At 46.5% G+C, this 18,619-nt stretch overlaps 1 protein-coding gene across 7 annotated transcripts in view; it reads left to right on the top strand.

Annotated features, from left to right (window-relative positions):
* HIP1R (huntingtin interacting protein 1 related) overlaps positions 1-18,619 on the top strand; it is a 62,413-nt gene that overhangs the window by 10,005 nt on the left and 33,789 nt on the right. Inside the window, exon 2 of one of the 7 annotated variants that reach the window (XM_065568727.1) lies at positions 18,136-18,571. The exons of the other annotated variants lie outside the window; for them this stretch is intronic. The gene's annotated coding sequence lies outside the window, so the exon portion shown is untranslated. The remainder of the gene's footprint in view (positions 1-18,135; positions 18,572-18,619) is intronic. 7 annotated transcript variants of the gene reach the window in all.

The following is an 18,619-nucleotide window of genomic DNA, read 5'->3' as shown; positions in this document are numbered from 1 at the left end:
GCACACAAAATCTGTGGTAGAGTTGGGAGTAGAACCCAGGTGTCTTGAATCCTAGTGCTGTTGTAACGCCCACGGATCCCGGTCGTCAGCAGGTGGGATCGAACCTGGGACCTGTGGAGCTTAGTGCATGAGCCTCTACTGCATGAGCTAACAGCCAGCCAGTTGGCTTTTAGCTAAGACTGTAGAGCAAACTCTTCATTCAATCAATCAATCTCTCCCTCCTTCCCCCTTAGATGGGACAGAACACCACACCCAGGAGGTGTGTGGGTTACACTGTGCCTTAACCCAAGGCCTTCCTTCTGAGGTTACTTGATGTATTGTTGTGTCCAAAGTCACTAGAGCATTCCCCCCAGCCCCTGTCTTCTCTGTGCACACAGGATACCAAGAGATTGTGAGGGCCATTGCTGATTCTGTTGCATCTTGGATATGCCTGGAACAGAAGAGCCAATTTTCCTACATTCTGCACCATAAGGCTAGAGATACTGAAAAGGGAGGGTGTGGAATTATATAAGTGGTTCAGTGATATGAAACAGCCCCCGATACTCTAAATTCAGGCAAATATCATTTCCTACTTGGGCTACAAACAAATCTCACTTTAATCTCTGTACATCTTGTTCTGTCAGACTGAGTAGCTTTCCCTGGGGGGCCATTCTATCCAAGTACCATTCACCATCCCAGAGTAGCGGGAGTTTGTTAAATGAGCAACAGTGAAAGAGTTAATCATATTCATATTTAAATTGTCTCCATCAAGCTATGGAGCTAACATCCCAGTCAAATGAATGTGAGGCAGTTCAGAACATTCAGAGCTATTGCAAGGTTATACTCATAGACATAAAAAATAAGTCTAAATTCAGCAGAAACAAATGGGGTCACTATGACTGGCATGCCATACGATACTGGCTCAGTCAGAGCCTGACTGACTCTAGAAATGCCAGAATGGGTACCGTCTGCTCTGTCATATAGTGACTTCAGCATTTTTTTCCCCCAAATTGCATAAAGGGATCCCTTAAAGAGTTGAGCAATCAGAATTTGAACACCTATCGACCCTGTGAAGTTTTTTCCAATGAAGATCAGTCTAGGAATTGCTAGTCCTTACCACAATCCTCAGAAAAAGTGAAGAGTGAGTCTTGGACTGGGTGGTCATGAGTGTGAACTCTTCAAGGTGAATATTCCAATTGACCTACTTCAAAGACATCCTCCAATCCCTGCAAATATGACTTTCCCAAGGCAGCTGGGCTTGGCAGTACATCCAGATTTGATGATTTGCTGGCCAGTGGAGCACTGGGACTGAAGAGTCAAAAGGATGAATCTGGGCTGAACAAGCGCGCCAACTAACAGTGCAGGGTCAGAGCTCTAGATAGACAGGCATGTGAAGTTGGAGGGCCAGATCCGCAGCTGTGATAAATCAGACACTGAGTGAGATTTAAATTTAATAATGACAATTTATTAATACTAATTCCTAGCTTTTATATAGCATGCTTCCTCTATAGATCTTAAAGCACTTCACAAAGGAAGTCCGTATCATTCCCATTTTACAAATGGGGAAACTGAGGCACGGAGCGGTAACATGTCTTACCCAGAGTCACTAGCAGGCCAATAGCAGAGCTCAGAGAGAACCCAGGTCTCCTGAGTCCCAGTGCAGTATTCTGTCCACTAGACAACACTGCCTCTTTCTACCAGCTGAGGGTCTGGCCCTCCATTTTTAATGCTTTTGTCTCCAGTCCATTTGAATCATTACAAATATTTCTTCTCTTGCTCTAAAGCATCTTAATTGATTCAGGGCTTTGAACTTTATAACTTTGGTTATAAGCCTGAGTGACTGGAAAATAAATGTAACACATGGACAATAGATCAATATTGACATTATAGGTTTGTACATAGACTTCACATTCTCCTTCTGCTTCAGTTTTTGTGCCTCTTATGTGTAAGTTTAAAAAACCCAACAGCACTCCCCAGAGTGGAAGACTCAGGGAATTAGTAATAGAATACACAGCCTCTCACCTCAGGTCCTTGGACTGAAGCCGAGATCAGCTCAGTACAATCTGAAGCTCGCTATAGTCTGACACCTTCTTAGTAAGTTGCATCAAGAAGGTTTGCGTGTTTATGTTCCCAAGAGTCAGGTTCCACATCCCAGTTAGCATCCTGGTGTCAGCAGAGAGAGACCAAAGGCAGAGTGGATTTTGGAAGCTGAACTCCGCTTCTCACTACTGTGGTCTCTCCCTAGCCAGGGTGGTGCACATTGACAGTGACGTAGCTTGTGCTGCTACTCACTCTGTTCTACCTGTTCTGTGGACAATAGGTTCCCAAGTGGTCAGTGTGGCCTCATCACAAGCAGTTCACTTATGTTCAACTTTAAATCAAAATCTATGTAGCGAGGACTTATAAGCAGGGAATTGATGGCCTGGGAAATGCGAGGTCCCTAGTAATGTCATGTCAAAAGGAGAGCAAGGATTGACTCATCAAAATGCCAAACATAATCCTCTTCCACCCATATCTCTGGACCGAGGAACCTGATGAACCCACGATAAACTCCTCAGTTGACTCAGACTAGTGTCCAGCTTGGCAAATATCATCTCCCTTTCCATTACAGTCTTGCTAAGGCAATGCATCTGGAAGAACAAGCTGCTAGTGTTGCTACAACTGCTTCCTGTGTTCTGGCTCAAGGAGGCTTCTCTGGCCAGCTTTCCTTAGCGCTTGTCTACAACTGGAAATGACCAAGATAGCTGTTCTGGAATGGCTCCGTGACCCCACTTACTCTGGAATAAGAGTGTGCGTTCAGGGTCTCCTGTGGAAGTCGTTATTCCAGAATAGCTATTTCAGTAAAGTTCCAAGTGTGGAGAGGTCCTTAATGCCCAGGCCCTGAGATCTCTCACTGTCCTTTGTGGCACTTTTCCCAGCCTGGCTGCAGAATCGCACTAAATGCCACTCTCAGGTTATCCCTGCTAGAGCAGAGAGTGGAATCAGGAAGCCAGATGACCTGGAATCCTACTAGATAGCCTTTGGGGCTGGAGCCATCTCATGTGGCCCTCTGCCTTAATTCGTGGAGGCAGGGTTACTGTTCGTCAATAGTGGATGAATGAGCCTCTGTCTCACTGCCTTGTGGTCAGAGCCAATACCTCACATGTTCATCAGGTTCTGGGCGACTTCCTGGACAGACAGAAGAGTGGTTGCTCAGGTCTCAAATCGAAGCAGAGAATGCAGCTTCCCTGGTTAAAGCCTATAAATAAAGGAATGAGTTCACTGAACTGGGGAAAAAGGAAGTTCCTCGTTGGTCAACATTTGCCAGTCTAGCCCTAGGGCTAACTCCTGCCTCCCTTGGTGTAAACAGAGCAGCTCCATGGTCCATTATTAGTCATGGAGTTGCAGATCCCAGAGGGACATGGTGTCATCAATGACAGCTGCTTGCGGGATGGGAGTCTCGTCCTTGCCAGGGAGTAGTTAGAAGGGTGCAGTGAGCTCCTTAAAAAAATGTATCCGCATTCTTGCTAATTGCCCTGGCCGCCATATACTCCCAGGGCCAAAGGCAGCTGTAGTGTGAGCAGACAATGGCATAACTTCACAGGCTTTTGTACCCAGTTACAGCAGGGCTGAAACTGGCCTTTGCTATCCCAGGGTAGAGCTGCCATTACACACAATGGGATCCCCAGTCAGAGATTTAGTGACATGTTAGAAAAAAAACAGATAAAAGAGCCAATCCCTTTCCTCCCTCCCTCAATTCCCTGCTGGTCACCGAAAGAGGTGGTATCCCCAGCACATGTAAAGTGTGTGTACAATGACCTGCTTGCCTATGCTGGCTAGAGACTGCTGCATTGCATCCGTCAGAGCTCTTCTCTGCTTCGTTCCACATTCGTTGTAAAGCAGTCTTACCATCAACCCCAGGACCGCTCTATTTAGATTCTTTTTAAAAGAGTGTGAATTTAAAGCTTGTGAAATTGATAGCCCTGGTGACCAAAGTTCCTTCTGTCATGCTGTCTGGAGTAGCTCACAACTGTGAGTGCCCACCTCAGGGCAGACACCCCAGACTGGTGGTATGTTCTATAACTGGATGTCACCAAGCCAGTAACTAACTAGATCACTATACCAGTCTTACCATGGAGTCACAGACAGTCCCCTTAGACCAGTGGTCCCCAACCTTTTTCGTCTGGCAAGTGCCAGACAATGAGCCACGGAGGACTGTGGGGTGGACGCGCATCCACCGAAATGCTGCCGACAAGCGGCAACGTCAATAGGCGTCGCTGCCGACAAGCAGTGTCATCCAGAGGCGTTGCCGCTTCTCGGCAGCATTTCGGCGGATGCTGGTCCACCAGCCAGTACGCGGGCGCACTTAGACGCCCCGGCGGCCGCCATGGCACCAGCAGGCACCGCGTTGGGGACCCCTGCCTTAGACTCTCCAGCCTATCTTGCCACCCACACAATCTGGATTTTGTGATAATGATCACTTAAACCAAAAATCACACCAGATCAGGTTTCGACCAGTCACTTACCCCAGATCAATTGGTATTCCAGATCTTACACCAAAGACAACACTGCCAGCCAATTCATTAGTAAACTAACTATAGGTTTACCAGCTAAGAAAAGGAAATGGGAGTTATTGAGAGGTTAAAGCAGATAAAATATATTAACCGGTGAGTCAGTCTGTAAGTCCAAATGGTGGCAGAGATGTAATAAACTGCGTTTCCCCCCAAAAATGTCAAGGTATCCAGAATCGGGGGTAGCCGTGTTAGTCTGTATCTACAAAAACAACAAGGAGTCTGGTGGCACCTTAAAGACTAACAGATTTATTTGGGCATAAGCTTTCGTGAGTAAAAACCTCATTTCTTCGGATGCATCCGAAGAAGTGAGGTTTTTACTCACGAAAGCTTATGCCCAAATAAATCTGTTAGTCTTTAAGGTGCCACCAGACTCCTTGTTGTTTTTTTAAGGTATCCAGAGGTGTCTCTGGGGATTTCTGCGTTTCATTTGGCACACTTCCCTGTAAAAGTCCAAACAATCAGAGAGAAAAGATCTTTCTTTGAATCCATATGTATATCTTCTTCTCACAGAAGATAAGCTGACAGTCTCTCTACCCACTTCGGCTTTTCCTTTGATGATGAGGGGTAAGGAATGTGCTTTGAGTCTCTGACCTCAGGTTACCACATACAGTGGCTATTTGCTTTGAAATTAGCACCTTTTCTGATAAAATCCTTCATTAGCATTCCCCAAGGCTGCTTTGCTGTCTGATGAGTTATTTAGTTACAGGGATATTTACAATGGAAATGTTAGCTATTACATTAGAGCGGCAACAGATAAGTGAAAACAACACAAGTAACATTTCACTAGTTTTCATTAAGTTTAAACACCTAAATACACTCTTACATTTACACTCATTTTGATCTATACCAATACATAAGTAAAATTGGCCTGAATACACTCTAGCATGACCAGGTCAGCCAGCGTCACACACTCTAGCCACACAACTGGTATAGGATGGGCAGTACAAGCTTCCTTGAAGTGACACCCCCAGGAGTGAGAGGATAAGTCTCTGTCTCCATGCCTGTTTAATCCTTACCCTCTCAACACACTGCCAGCAAAGATGCCAGTTAGTGGTCAGGGAGGCAGTGATTTATGGACACCTCTCCATTGGAAAGTGCACTGAGACCCACCATATTAATACCACATTAGCACTGAATAGCCATCAATCAGCAAGCATTGTAGATCAGTGCTGGCCTAGGCTTACCTGCATCACCGGAGCATATGTACACCTCTACTTCGATATAAGGCTGTCCTCGGGAGCCAAAAAATCTTACCGCGTTATAGGTGAAACTGCGTTCTATCGAACTTGCTTTGATCCGCCGGAGTGTGCAGCCCCGCCTCCCCCGGAGCGCTGCTTTACCACGTTATATCCGAATTCGTGTTATATCGGGGTAGAGGTGTATTCGGAACTATACTCCAGCTATGGAACCACTTCCTTCCTTCGTTTGCATGTGGGAGAGACTTAGATTTTAGCAATAGCTAAAGAAGTGATTTTTCTTGAACTCTTGGCTGAAGGGGAAAGCCTTCAGCGTATAGTGAGGGTGATCCATGTGTTTCCACGTCTGGTTTATTTAGTGATGTGAATTCTTATGTTTAAATGAAACTCTCTCATCAAAAAGTTAGTGGATGGATTCCATCCATCAGTTCAGAAGAAATGGCGTTTCTGGCTAGGACATTTTCACATCACCTTTCCTCTACTCAAAATTACTAAGATCCAAAAGGATCTAACTTCTATTAAGAATCACTTGTTAAAAGTTGTTGTTTGAAACAGACTTCTCTATTTCCTCAGTGCTAATACTTTGAGCCTTACTTTCAGAATTAGAAATGAGCTCAATCTTCGAGTAATAAAAAAAAAAGAAAAATCATACTCATGCTCTATTCTTATGAAAGACTGGCTGGGACACAGAGCCAACTCTCAGTGGAAGAGTACTGAAAAGCAAGCTCCCTTCCCCCAGAGAAATTAAAACACAACTCCTCCACCCACGGGATCATAAGGGGCTCAAATCCTGCTCTCCTGTTTGTATAGATGCATAGGCCCATTGATTTTCTCCTAACGCTTGGCCTCTCAGCAAAGAGTGTGAGTGAGTCACATGATTGTGCAATGAGACACAGAACTGATCTCATCCTCTCTTTATTAGGTATTGCAGGGTGGAGGTGAACTGAAAGTTTGCACAGCTCGTAAGTGCTTTGTGACCATATGAAAACCACTTGGGAAGGCTCTGAGGACACACCTGTATGGAATCCTGCCTCAACCCCTAGGTCTGCCGGGTGGGGTTTTAGGCTGACCCTGTAATCGATTTCGGAGACAGAGTATCTTTTGGAATTAACTCATTGATTTACAGGGACGGGCAACAGCAGGCTCTTGCAGAGATAGTTTAATGGAGGTGGAAAAACAGGTGGACATTGAGCCCTTGGGTCTAAAGACAGGCGTGTTCTCATGGGAACACTACAGCACACTGTAATAATAATTGGCTCTTTTCAGTGGCTCTTAAAGCACATCACAAAGGTTCTCAGTACCATTACAGACGCTCCCCGACTTACGCAAGCGTTCCGTTCTGGAACATCTTTCGTAACTCGAATTTTGCGCAACTCGGAAACGTATCTCTGACCATTATGCCCCCCCCAAAAAACCCCAAACACTCCTATTTCTAGCTTACGGAACTTTTTCCGTAAGCTCAGATTTGCATATGTCAGGTTTACGTAACTCGGGGAGCGTCTGTATCCCCATTTTTACAGATGAGGAGATGGGAAGCAACTTGCGCAGGGTCACCCAGTAGGCTAGTGGCCACGCTGGGAATAGAGCCTCATTCTCCTGAGTCCCAGTCCTGTGCTCCATCCACTAGGCCATACTGTCTCCTGGTATCTGGAAGGGTTCCTAACACACTTCTTCCATGCACACTGTAAACCACCTGTATGGATATTATGAGACTTTACTGGCTGAATAAACCCAGGAAGAATGAAAATAAAATCCTTCGTGCCTGTTTGGTCAGCACAGAAACATTGCTTGCTACTGGCATAGGACTTGCATTGGTCTGTATCCTGCATTGTAAGTCTTGTTTCTATTAATAAACCATCAGATCACGACTGTTGGTGTATCTAAAATTAATTCCCGGTGACATATTTGACATTTTGTCACTTGCAACCCCCATACTAAGAGCTAGAGTTTAAGGGAGCCCGAGCCTGCAATGCACTGTGAGGTGCTAAGTACCCTCGGTTCTGAGAGGATTGAAATGGAGTTGAGGGTGCTCAGCCCTTTGAAAGATTAGGCCCTGGGTTAGCAGCTCCGTGAGGGACCTGTGAGTGCATTTTGCCTATGTTTCAGACTGATCAACTTTAGGGGTTAAGAGGATTAGATCAAATTATTGGCTTAGCTACTTTACTACAATTACAGCCCAAATGTCAGTCTAAACCCACAGGCTTCATTAAATACACTGAAAACAAATCCTGCATCTCTTCTCTCCACGCCCATAACCTGTCCCTACGTTAGATCCTTCCAGCCACGCAGGCTGAGTGTGGCTGCACTGTACTGCTGAGCCTCAAATAATCAAGATCTGCAAAAGTAAATTCCATGCTGAGCAAATAACCCAACAGACCTTTCTATAACCACACATACTGGGCATCAGACACCGCACTTGCCTGTGTTTGTGGGAGCGGGGATTAATTCAAGTACCTCCAGTAAGGAGGGTGGCTATGCTAAAATTTGTGGAAGTCTATTTTCATGCTTCTATCCTACATTCTAGAGGGACAGTCAGGCTTCCTGACCTATTTTGTGTGTCATAGCCACAGCATTGCATTGTATGAAGGAACAACTATCTGGGGAGATTGAGCTTAGAATTTCCCTAAACCTAATGTCCTTGGGGTTCCCCTGTTTCCTGAAGCCAGACCAATCTCAAACATCACACCTCCTCCCCATTTGGATGCACATGCAGACTGATCAGGTATAATCTGTTTAATTCCTACATTCATTCATTGCTACAGTCTGAATAGGAGGCTGGATCTTACTCAGAGGGACGGGCTCTGAGCTAATAGTTCTTCTGTTCTAAATTCTCCAACTGCTTCACTTTGGTAACTTTACACCTCCTCCTAATTTGTCAGTGTTCAATAACTGTGCTCTCCTGCTCAGCCGGACCCAGCATGCACTAGTTCAGGTGTCCACTGGAATCATTGTCCTCCTTACCAATTCCTTAGAAATAGCTGCTGCCCATCTGTTTCTGCCACACGGTCACTGGCAGGGCCTCAGAAATGCACAAACATCTAATGTCCAAGTGACTAATTCCTAGAGCCTTTGCTACCTGGAGGCGTGAGCCTGACAAGTGCTAGATGAACAGGCGTCCTCACCACAGGGGCTGACGCTGATTGGAGGCTATGCCAGCAGTCTTAGAGGAGGGGCCAAGTTATGAATGGATCATGGAGACTGAATGCATGTCAGCGGAGCCTGTATTACTCTGTTCCTGTGCTGCACCTGAGAACGTCCGCCTCAAGGGCTGTTGAAACAGGAGAAATAAACTATAGACAGTCTCTGCCCCCTGAAGAAGGCCTTGGCCATGGAATGTTGTACTAAAGAAACCCAAAACAAACACAGTCAGTTATGGAGTCACCAGCTTGGCAGACCCCGAGGGGGAGACGCCAAACAATTTACACGACCTTCTAAAATGGGTCAGCCTCAATGTTTTGTTTTTTTTATAGCTGAATTAATAAGATGGGGTAATGCACCACACTGTTTCAGAGGCATTGGTTAGGAAGAGAAGCCATTCGGTTGCTTGGTAACGGACACAACAGCCCTACCCGGGATAAGTTACCCCTGTAGCCTGCACACTGTTTGATGCTATGAAAAGCAAAGCAACTGGCAGATGCCAGTACAGTGTCTCCATGAGACAACTCACTGAAGGGGCCTTAAGGCAAGTAGTAGACCATAAAAAGTCTTACTGGGTGGGCTGGTATCTTTAGCATCAGACAAGTCCGCATGTGTGTACACACATTACAATTGTAGAAGCAATGCGCTGGTTGCTACTCAAATGATTTTCAAAGTGCTGTCAAAGTATTAACCAGTTAATACCAGTAGCTGGTTCTTGCACTCAGCTACAGCCTAGCTGAAGGCCTAATCCCGAAGGGTGCTGAGCACCCTTTACTACTCATTTAAACCAGCACCTCTTGACTGCATTCAGTTCCATTTTTAAGTGCAAACAGGGATGATGAAGTGCAGTTTCTCAATCCTAATGCTGACAAATCAAAGACAGCAGTGATCTAAGTTAAAACGTGTTGCCATTAGTGCCTACAGAGGATGTGATGTTAATTGGCATTGGGCATTTAGCTGGGTCTGTGTAGATCTCCCCATTCTAGTAGCTGAAACAGAAGCCGCTTATTTTCATCATTTTTTTTCTAGATGTGACCGTCCAATGGATTTTTACTGTGCTCCAAAGGGAGTGGGGGATGGAACTGAAAAGTGTATTACAATACCCAGTGCAGGACTCAGAAAGGCCTTTTAATAGCTCAGTAATTAACACTTTTAAGCCCTTCGAAGCAGTCCTGTTCTGCTGAAGAAAGAGGCCATTTCCCTGGTCAAAGAAAGCAAACTCACCTCTCCTCCATCACTGAGGAAATCTTTACTCCAGCCTTTGCCTGACGCTGGAGTTTCAGCTGTAGAGTCCAGTAAGCATCAGACCCAAGCGAACAACTGGATGTGTATGAAGCAGCTGCATTATATACATGCTGATAGATGGGAAGCAAATCTTTTTTCTTTCTTTTAAATGCCTGTTGTCTAAGATGTGCCACTGCTTGATGGATGGCAGAGTCCTGCCTCCATGGGAGAAGCAGGGAATGAATTAAAAGGAGGACCATTTGCATGATGGGGCAAAGATGGCATTTCCTAAACTGCCTCTCTCTCTCTCTCTCTGCCCAAATGTCTGGGCAGAGAATTATATCCTGGCCTCCAGCTTCAGGCGGAGTTTTGCCGAAGGCATGTGAAAGCCTGGGTTGTACATCCCTGCCAGAGAAAGGGTGATTGAGGAAAGCAACCAAAAAATAAAGTTCTCATTCACATGCTGGCTTTCCAGCTCTGATCACCAGGCTGACACCTTTTCCAGAACCTCCTTGCATGGGTGACCTGGCATACTATCGTACTACATGATAACCTGGCGCACCCCTAGCCTCTCATATCTAGACCCTTCCGTTATTCACAGCTCTTCCCTTTAAAAACAAACTCTTGTTAATTTTGCTGGTCACTCACTGTGTGCGTAGAAACTGTGTCACTGGAGAGAGAGTGAGATTAATTTGCTCCCTTCCCTTGCCCGGTGTGGAGAGAAGTGAGGGAGGTAGCTCGCTTGTGTTCTGTTTAACTCCTGCCGTGCCATGCAGCTTTTCTCTGAGCAACAGTCCTGCAGGGGGATGGATGGGACGGTTTGGTTCAAGCGCCTTTTCCAGCCCCATCAATGATGATTCCATTGCTACAGAAGAGAGATCGCTCTAAATCCAAGTTTGTCTGTATCCATCCTTTTCTTCACCACCAACATCCCTGGGTAGTTATAACTAGCCTTAGGAATTATTATGAGAGATTGTCAATATCCTCTCCTTATTTCCCCACAGCTCCTAGCCCTGTCCTTGGAAGCTGGTTGGGGTGGGGACTCCACTTTGCAGAGTGGCAGGTGTCTTTATGGAGCTCTATAAATATTTCATACCAGGATCGTGATTAGAACACAGTTTGGCCTCTGTGTGGATGGGACCAGACTATGGTACAGGACAGTTGTGGCTCCATCACATTACAATAGGGGGGAGTGAGGGATAGCTCAGTGGTTTGAGTATTGGCCTGCTAAACCCAGGGTTGTGAGTTCAATCCTTGAGGGGGCCACTTGGGGATCTGGGGCAAAATCAGTACTTGGTTCTGCTAGTGAAGGCAGGGGGCTGGACTCAATGACCTTTCAAGTTCCCTTCCAGTTCTAGGAGATGGGATATCGCCATTTAAAAATAAATAAATAAAAAATAGCCCAACATGGCTACCTTTTGTAGAGCAGCAGTTATTCTACTGCAGTAGCACCGAGAGGCTCCAGTGAGGATTGGGGCCCATTGTGCTAGGCACTTTACAAACTGGTCCCTGCCCCAAGGAGCTTCTGATCCAGACCCATGCTAGCATGGTTATTCCACTCTGGCCTGGGTCATAGATAACCGATGTGCTACTGAAGAGATTCTCTACGAGTGTTTCTATAGGGGTCTCCCTGTTTCAATACTGAATTCCTGTGCTTGCAATAAAGGCCAGTTCTTTTCCAGGCCTCTCTCTCCGGTGGAGATTCTAGCCCTGTTTGTCACTACAGAAGTGAGACTTGCGAGCTTGACAGAGCAGCATGTAATGAAGCCTCATCACAGGCTGAAATGCCAATAATTGAATGAATCAAGGCGTTGCTCTCCCCAGATGTACCTGACATTTAAGGGCCAATGACCTTGGAAATGATTATAAATAGCATGTAACCTATTAAACGCTTATCATGAAGTTGTGATTTTTTCCCCCCGTCAGTTATTTTAATTGCAAGCTGAATTATTCTCAAGTCCCCACGCCCATTATCCTACACTCGCATGGTATGAAATGCCTCTGACTGTAGTTGCATGGAAATACCAGCATCCTGTGAAATGTAACAGAGTCTCACTATGCTCAGACTGAGCTGTGTTGTGTAAAGCTTTCGCCCGGGCGCTCTGGGAGCGCGGCCTAGGCGTAATGTATGCTGAAGCTGAGCTTTGTTCAGTGCATACTCGGAGCTTGCCCGGTTAAGTTTCCTTGCTGGCTGGCTCTGTGGTATTTGCACTGGCATCTGCTCATTAAACATACAGCCGTGGTGTTTGTGTTCTGGAGATCGGTGACTGGCTAGGCAGGGTATGTCATGCTCCAGTGAACTCTCCTCCTCAGCCTGCCAGTTTGACAAAGAACTGTGTTTACTAGGTGCAGTAACTTCAACTCCAGAGGGGCTGTGGCTTCTGGAGTTAGGTCTGAGCCAGCCCCATTCCCTCCCCACCTTCACAGCCAGGCACCTCCCCTTTTTGGGTGGGTTCGGATACAAATCTGGAGCTATCTTTGCAGTTGAGGCCATCTGTCTGCCTTCCGAAAGCTGAGTGGGAGGATTAGCTATTAAATTAAATGTCCTTGGTGGCTGGAACAAGCCAAGTTGATTCCTTAGCTGAAGTGCTTCCTTAGGAGCCCTGGACAGCTGGGTTTTAAGTGCCCCATTGCTAAACTCTCTGTTTCTAAATCAGTTAATGAATGTCTGTGTCCTGGGCGTGCCTGTCTAAGGAGGAGCTGGACAGCAGCCTTTAATGTTCCTGTTCTGAAGGAGAACATGAGAGAGAAGCGGGGAGTCAGTGGTCAAATGAGCCTGTTCACCCAACACATCTCACCTTTATATCAGTTGTGGGGGTGGGGGAGATGCAGCCTCCCTCTTGACATGGAACAATCCTGTGACAATCCGGCCACTTCCCTAGTGAGCTACTTAACTTGGAGACAGGCCCTGACCCAAATGCCCCTGGACTGTGGTAAAATTCAGATCTTTGTGGTTGACTCTCATTTCTCTATGGGGCTGAACCAAAATCTCAGATCCAGAAACCCCCAAAAGTTGGGGAAGTTCTGATCTGGATCCAAACACTGTGGCTCAGGCCCATCTGCTGAGACGGCTGTTCCCCATGCCAGTTGGCTGGTCCATTACTCTGGTCAACGTGGTGGAAGGATTGGGTTATACAATCGATATTTCCTTCCACGTCAGACCTCCCAGTATGTCTCCCTCCTGACTGCTTTCTGGGCTCCCTCTGCTGCTCTTTGCTCTCACCTCTGGAGTCCTGCAGGGCCCACTCCGCTCCTGGGAGTAGCTGGACAACGCTACAGGCTCCACTTCACAAGAACCCTGAGGAGAACCTGCCTGGTGTCCTCAGGCAGAGTCCAGGCCTTAGGCTGCTCAGTCAGGGCTGGGAGTAGATGGGGAAAGGGTCTGCTGGGCCCCTTCCCTGCCTCTTGGTTCTAGAAGGTGGGCAGGCCTTGGAGCCTGGCCTTTCCTGCTGGAATTGAACCCGTTGTCTCCCTACTCTGGTGTGGTGTATGCACACCCCATTGTGTTCTCCAAGAGAGATGGATGGGAAAACAAGTGGCTGGATGGATGCAGTGTAATCCAGGGCATGCTTAAGGGGTGCTGGGAGGGAGAGGGAAAGATGCCAGGGAGCTGGTTACGGTTCTCCTGGGAAGGCATCTGCTGTCTGCTTGTCGAAGTAGTATCTGCAGCCTTGAGGTTGTGGAGGATTCATCTCTGCCCCTCAATAACCAGAGAGCAATAGCAATGTAGCCCCCTCCTGTGGCCACCGCCACCTTCAAACGGCCAGAAGATGTGGCCACTCCCCTTGCCCTAGTAGCCATTCCTTTCCTGCCTCAGGACACAGAGGCTGTAATTCATTCTACTTAGGCCTGCCAGCTGGAGCTAACCAAGAACTCCATGTTGGGCTGCTACGTGCTGCACGTCTCCTGAGCGCTTCTGTCACTGTGCCCTCTGCTCCCCTGTTTGCTGCTGGGCCTAATCCACAGGTATGGTCCTGATCTTCAAGGGCCTTAGCAGGGTGGAACCAGCCTGCCTCAGAGTCACCTCTTAACCCACTAAGACAGCTGTGTTTATTGAGAACGCAGAAAGCAGGATGAAACGTTCACAGCCCCGGCGTTCTTGGTGCTGCATCCTACCCTGTGGCATATCCTAACAGGAGACTGGAATGAGTTGTAGGCCATCTGGCTTCTTGCCCTTCCGCAAAAGCCTTCCCCCTCGTGCCCAGATACTGTGGTGATGGGCACAGCACAAGAACTTGAATAGAACAAAACAGCTGGGCAGGAGGCAAACTGTTTCACTAGTTGAACTCCAGGATGACGAGCAGAATCCATTCTGATCCCTTTTTCTGCTGTGGTCTGCCCCTAGACGCTAAGATGATTGGTGTCTATTTAAAACTTACGTGAGAGAGATTTCCTCTCTTCTAGAAAAGTAAACAGAGGTTCACCTTTTCTCCTACAAAAGGATACCTTTTTTGTGAGTGCTCTATAAGCAGAGAGATTCTCACTCTGTCTTGTCTTATGGTATATGTACTCTTAAAGTGCTGCAGCAGCACTACAGGGTAGATACTGCTGCGATGGGAGAGACAGACCGATGTCCATATCAGTTTTCAGTGTCGAGCAGCCCTTAAACTCACTGGTTGCATTGTATAGTGTGTGTTTGAGAGATCAGAGACTGGGTTTCTCAGTCATTAGCAAAGATCATTGTATAATCCAGGTTTCACAGGCAGGATGGAGTAGTGCATAGTGATACCGGACAAAGCAAAGCACAACTGTTTTCACTAAATGGAATATGTAAAAATGAGATGTTTAGGATGATCATAACATCCAGGGATTTTTCTGAATTGTATTTGGAAGTCTTACATGTTGTTGTACCGTTAAACATGAGGCACAATTAACTAGTAGTATATCAATCTGAGTAGAGATGTATTCATTAATTTATACAGTTCAGCTGCAGCATTGGTTCTAAGAATCTAAATGAATTGATGGCACAATAGACTTCTGTATGAAATGAGGTCAGGCATGTAGAAATCTGAATGAGGACTCTGCATGGTGGGGGCTGTGGGACAATAATAACTTCAAACGCCATATGTTTCCTGGAGACCCTCAAACATGCAGATCCAACCTTAGCAGATGTGGAATATAACATCATAGACTTAAAGGCAGTGCCAGCTTTGGAGATTAATTCTGTTCCCCCTGGGAGGAAATTGTGTTCCCCGGAGGGACATACAAAGATTAGTATTAGCAAGTCTCTAAAAGCATCCAAACAGTCAACTTGAATCTTTTCTTATGTTCTACAGCCTTTTGGGGAAGCTGGCCCATATTTGGGGTTTTTAACTAAGCTTGTTTAACCCGCTAGTCAGGGTCTGTGTGTGAACTTGTCCGCCTTCTGTGCCCCATCCACAGGGGATACAGGTCTGTCATAGCACTCGGCTTGAAGGTCTGTTTTTTTAGCTTGAGCTGTAGCCTCATGCTTTTAGCCCTGGAGTTCCCTGCTTCAGTTCCCAGGGTTGGCCAAGATGGCACCCATCACATGAGTGGGGTTCTTCTGGGATGTGAACTGTTTTGAGAATACATGGGGTGAGTTTCCTCTGTCCAGAGGGGATGTGTGATCCATTAGTCTGGGTCAGTGTGTTACACATCTCCCTCTGTAGAGATGCGAAAGGTCTCATATCTCTAGCTGAGCAGTGGAGTCACATGTGCCACCTCTCAATGCATCACTTTTGGTGGTTTGCTGGTTCTCCTCTCCATCATGTAATGGCCGCTTTAGAGATTGGGTGTTTCTGTGTGTTGTAGCAGGGCTCCTCTCCTCTCTCAGTGCATTCTCCCAGCTCCTATTACAAGTAAGAGGAGGTGTGTGTGTCGGGGGCAGGGAGGTGGTGTGTGTGTGTGTTGGGGGCAGGAAGGGTGTGTGTCTCCCTCCTGTGTGTGTGTGTGTGTAGGCTTGGAGTGTGGTTTTAGGACTCCTAGAGCAGCCTTTCTCTTACAACAGTGATGTGAGAAACTTAAGGGCTTGTCTTCATTGCAGAGTTAACTTGGACTCTTTCTTGGGTATTACCCCCCAGCCCCACTCTCGTTCACACACAAGACTCTTACCTGAATGTGGTGATGTTTTCGAACCAGACTAGCTGGCCTGCCCTGGGTTATAGGCTAACACTCAAATGCTGCTTATGCTTGGGCTGGTTAACCTGACCGCTTTGTGGTGAGGACACAGGGTAACCCATCTGAGAGCTGATATTCCTCCAGTGCCTCCCCGCAGTTCACTTCCCCACCCCATGTGCCCAGAAAGATAGACACGTTCTCCCACAAGTCACTGGGAAAGAATCACAGAGCTACTCATCTTACTACAGTGCTAAGAACCATGAGCGATGACCCCAGAAATCCTAGGGCCTTGCACAGTGAGTGCAGCGCCAGCGTGGGGGACACAGTAATTTGAGTCTGGTTGGCAGTGTGGCCGCTCACACCCAGGCTAGACTTGAGCACTGATCACCTGAATGAACTCTGAGGGAAGACATGGCCTAAGGCTAGAAGCCAGTTAACAAGGACAGATTTTATCAGGCGTCTCTCCATGTCCTAGAAGTCATTGCCCCAGTTCACACAAACTGGTTCTTGTTGATAGTTTCAGCACAGCCTAGAGACTGAATGGACACAGAGACTGCCCCCGTTCCAGTCTCACCAGGGCAGGAGAGAATCCAGTTGGTGGGATATTGTGGTGAAGCCTGCAGAACTGCTCCTCCCACAGTTATATCTTGTCAGCCCCAAAATCTGCAGCACATTGAAATGTTTAACGTGGGGAGTCTGTGAAATAGGGTTTAGGACCAAACTAAATGGCTCAAGAAATGCTGTTCGGGGTAGGTTGGGGTTGTGAGTGGGACACTGGACTGGGCCGTGGCTGTGACTAGATTTCTCAAACCTATGCTGAGTGTTTCAGTCTTTGCAGTGGATGGTGCATCTGATGCTTCTCCTGACAAGTGTTTCACCTCTTCATCTCATTACCCAGATTCCCCATTCACATTCCTTCTTCTCCAGACACAAAAGAACCTTTTGCCTTTGCGGGGCTAAGGGCTGGAGAATGCAGTGTGTGTTGAGATGCTGCTCTCTCATTTTGGGATCCCAGCTCAAGTCGTAGGTGTCTTGATGCTAAATCAATGCGCCTCCTTTCCTGAAAATCCATCCGTGGTGCAAAACCACAGCCTAGCGTTTGCCCTTGTGTTGAAGCTCTGAGACAACAGGCGGAAACTCCCAGAGGAAACAGGAGGAAACTCTGATAAGAATCAAAGTTACAGGAATGTTTTCAGTCTGGCTGTTTGATGGCTGCTCTACTCAAGACTAGAAAGCTTGTTCTTGATGTGATCAGCCCCTTAGGATCATAATGCATTTAAAGTGCAACTCTCTCCTGACAATGTAAAATTGGCATCTTAATATTCACCAGGCCTACTCCTGGTGAGTCTGCAGTATCCTGCCTGCGCCCTGTGGATGGTATAACAAGGCTTTACCCCTGTTAGCCCTGCAAAGTTTTTGAGAGAGAGCAGGAGTCTGTTCTGGTATGTGCACCATTGGGAGGATTGTTCACCAAGATCTAATTACAGGGTTGGGCCGTTACACCTATGCAAATCCACTGAAGATAATGAGGTTACACAGATGTGGCTGAGGCTGGAATTCAGTCTGATGAGCCTTTTATTGGTCATGCAAGGAGGAAGAAAGCCCAGCTTGCATGCTCGGACCCCTGGGCGAGTTTGCAGGACTAGGAATTAGGAAAAAACAAAAAAATCTTTAGTTGTAGACAAGTATATCTCGATTTGGAGTCACTGAGACCCAGTGCAAATGGATGGCATTGTTTATAGGGTCAGTCTTCAGAGTAGAACTGTGTGATTTAGATTGGGACATGTTGAAAGTGTTTAGACTCTTAAGGCATAGTTTATTCACCTAATAAAGATTGCAATCAGCATCACTCTCATACCATTTTGCTGCTACTTTAATCACCTTGCCCTACACTTTGAGTTCTTTGGAATGGGTGTGTCGGAGGCTAATCCCATATTTATTTGTGGCCTGTTTTTTCCAAATTTTAGGAGTACAAACTACAAAAGGAGATCTGACGAGAGATTGATGTAAGGAGACATAAAGGGAAATGCCATCAAAGCTGTGAAGAGAAGAGCTCTGTGTAGCTCGAAAGCTTGTCTCTTTCACCAACAGAAGTTGATCCAATAAAATATCACCTACTGTGTGAAAAGAAATAAACATTTCAAAGGCTTGTTATGGTTAGATAAACAGCTCTGAAATGGCATTTTGCTGTTATGCATGTTTGCTCTGTAGACACCTGTCTGAGTTAGTGCTGAGAAAATGCAGTCCGTGTATTTACTAGGATCATAGCAGCCGTGGAGAATATCAATTGCTCTCATCAACTTGACTCCCAAATTCAAATGCTAGAATCTCTCTGGTCGATGATGTACAAGGCAAGACGCAAGATGGTTGTCAGATACAAAGATGAGGCTGTATTGCTAGCAGGTACAAAAGAAATCGTTAGATATCTGTCCTGAGCAACTCTTGACATCA

The sequence above is a fragment of the Chrysemys picta genome, chromosome 15, assembly GCF_011386835.1.
Source record: "Chrysemys picta bellii isolate R12L10 chromosome 15, ASM1138683v2, whole genome shotgun sequence".
NCBI lineage: Eukaryota > Metazoa > Chordata > Testudines > Emydidae > Chrysemys > Chrysemys picta.
Note: the sequence above shows the minus strand (reverse complement) of the source record. Positions and strands in the feature narration are given on the sequence as shown.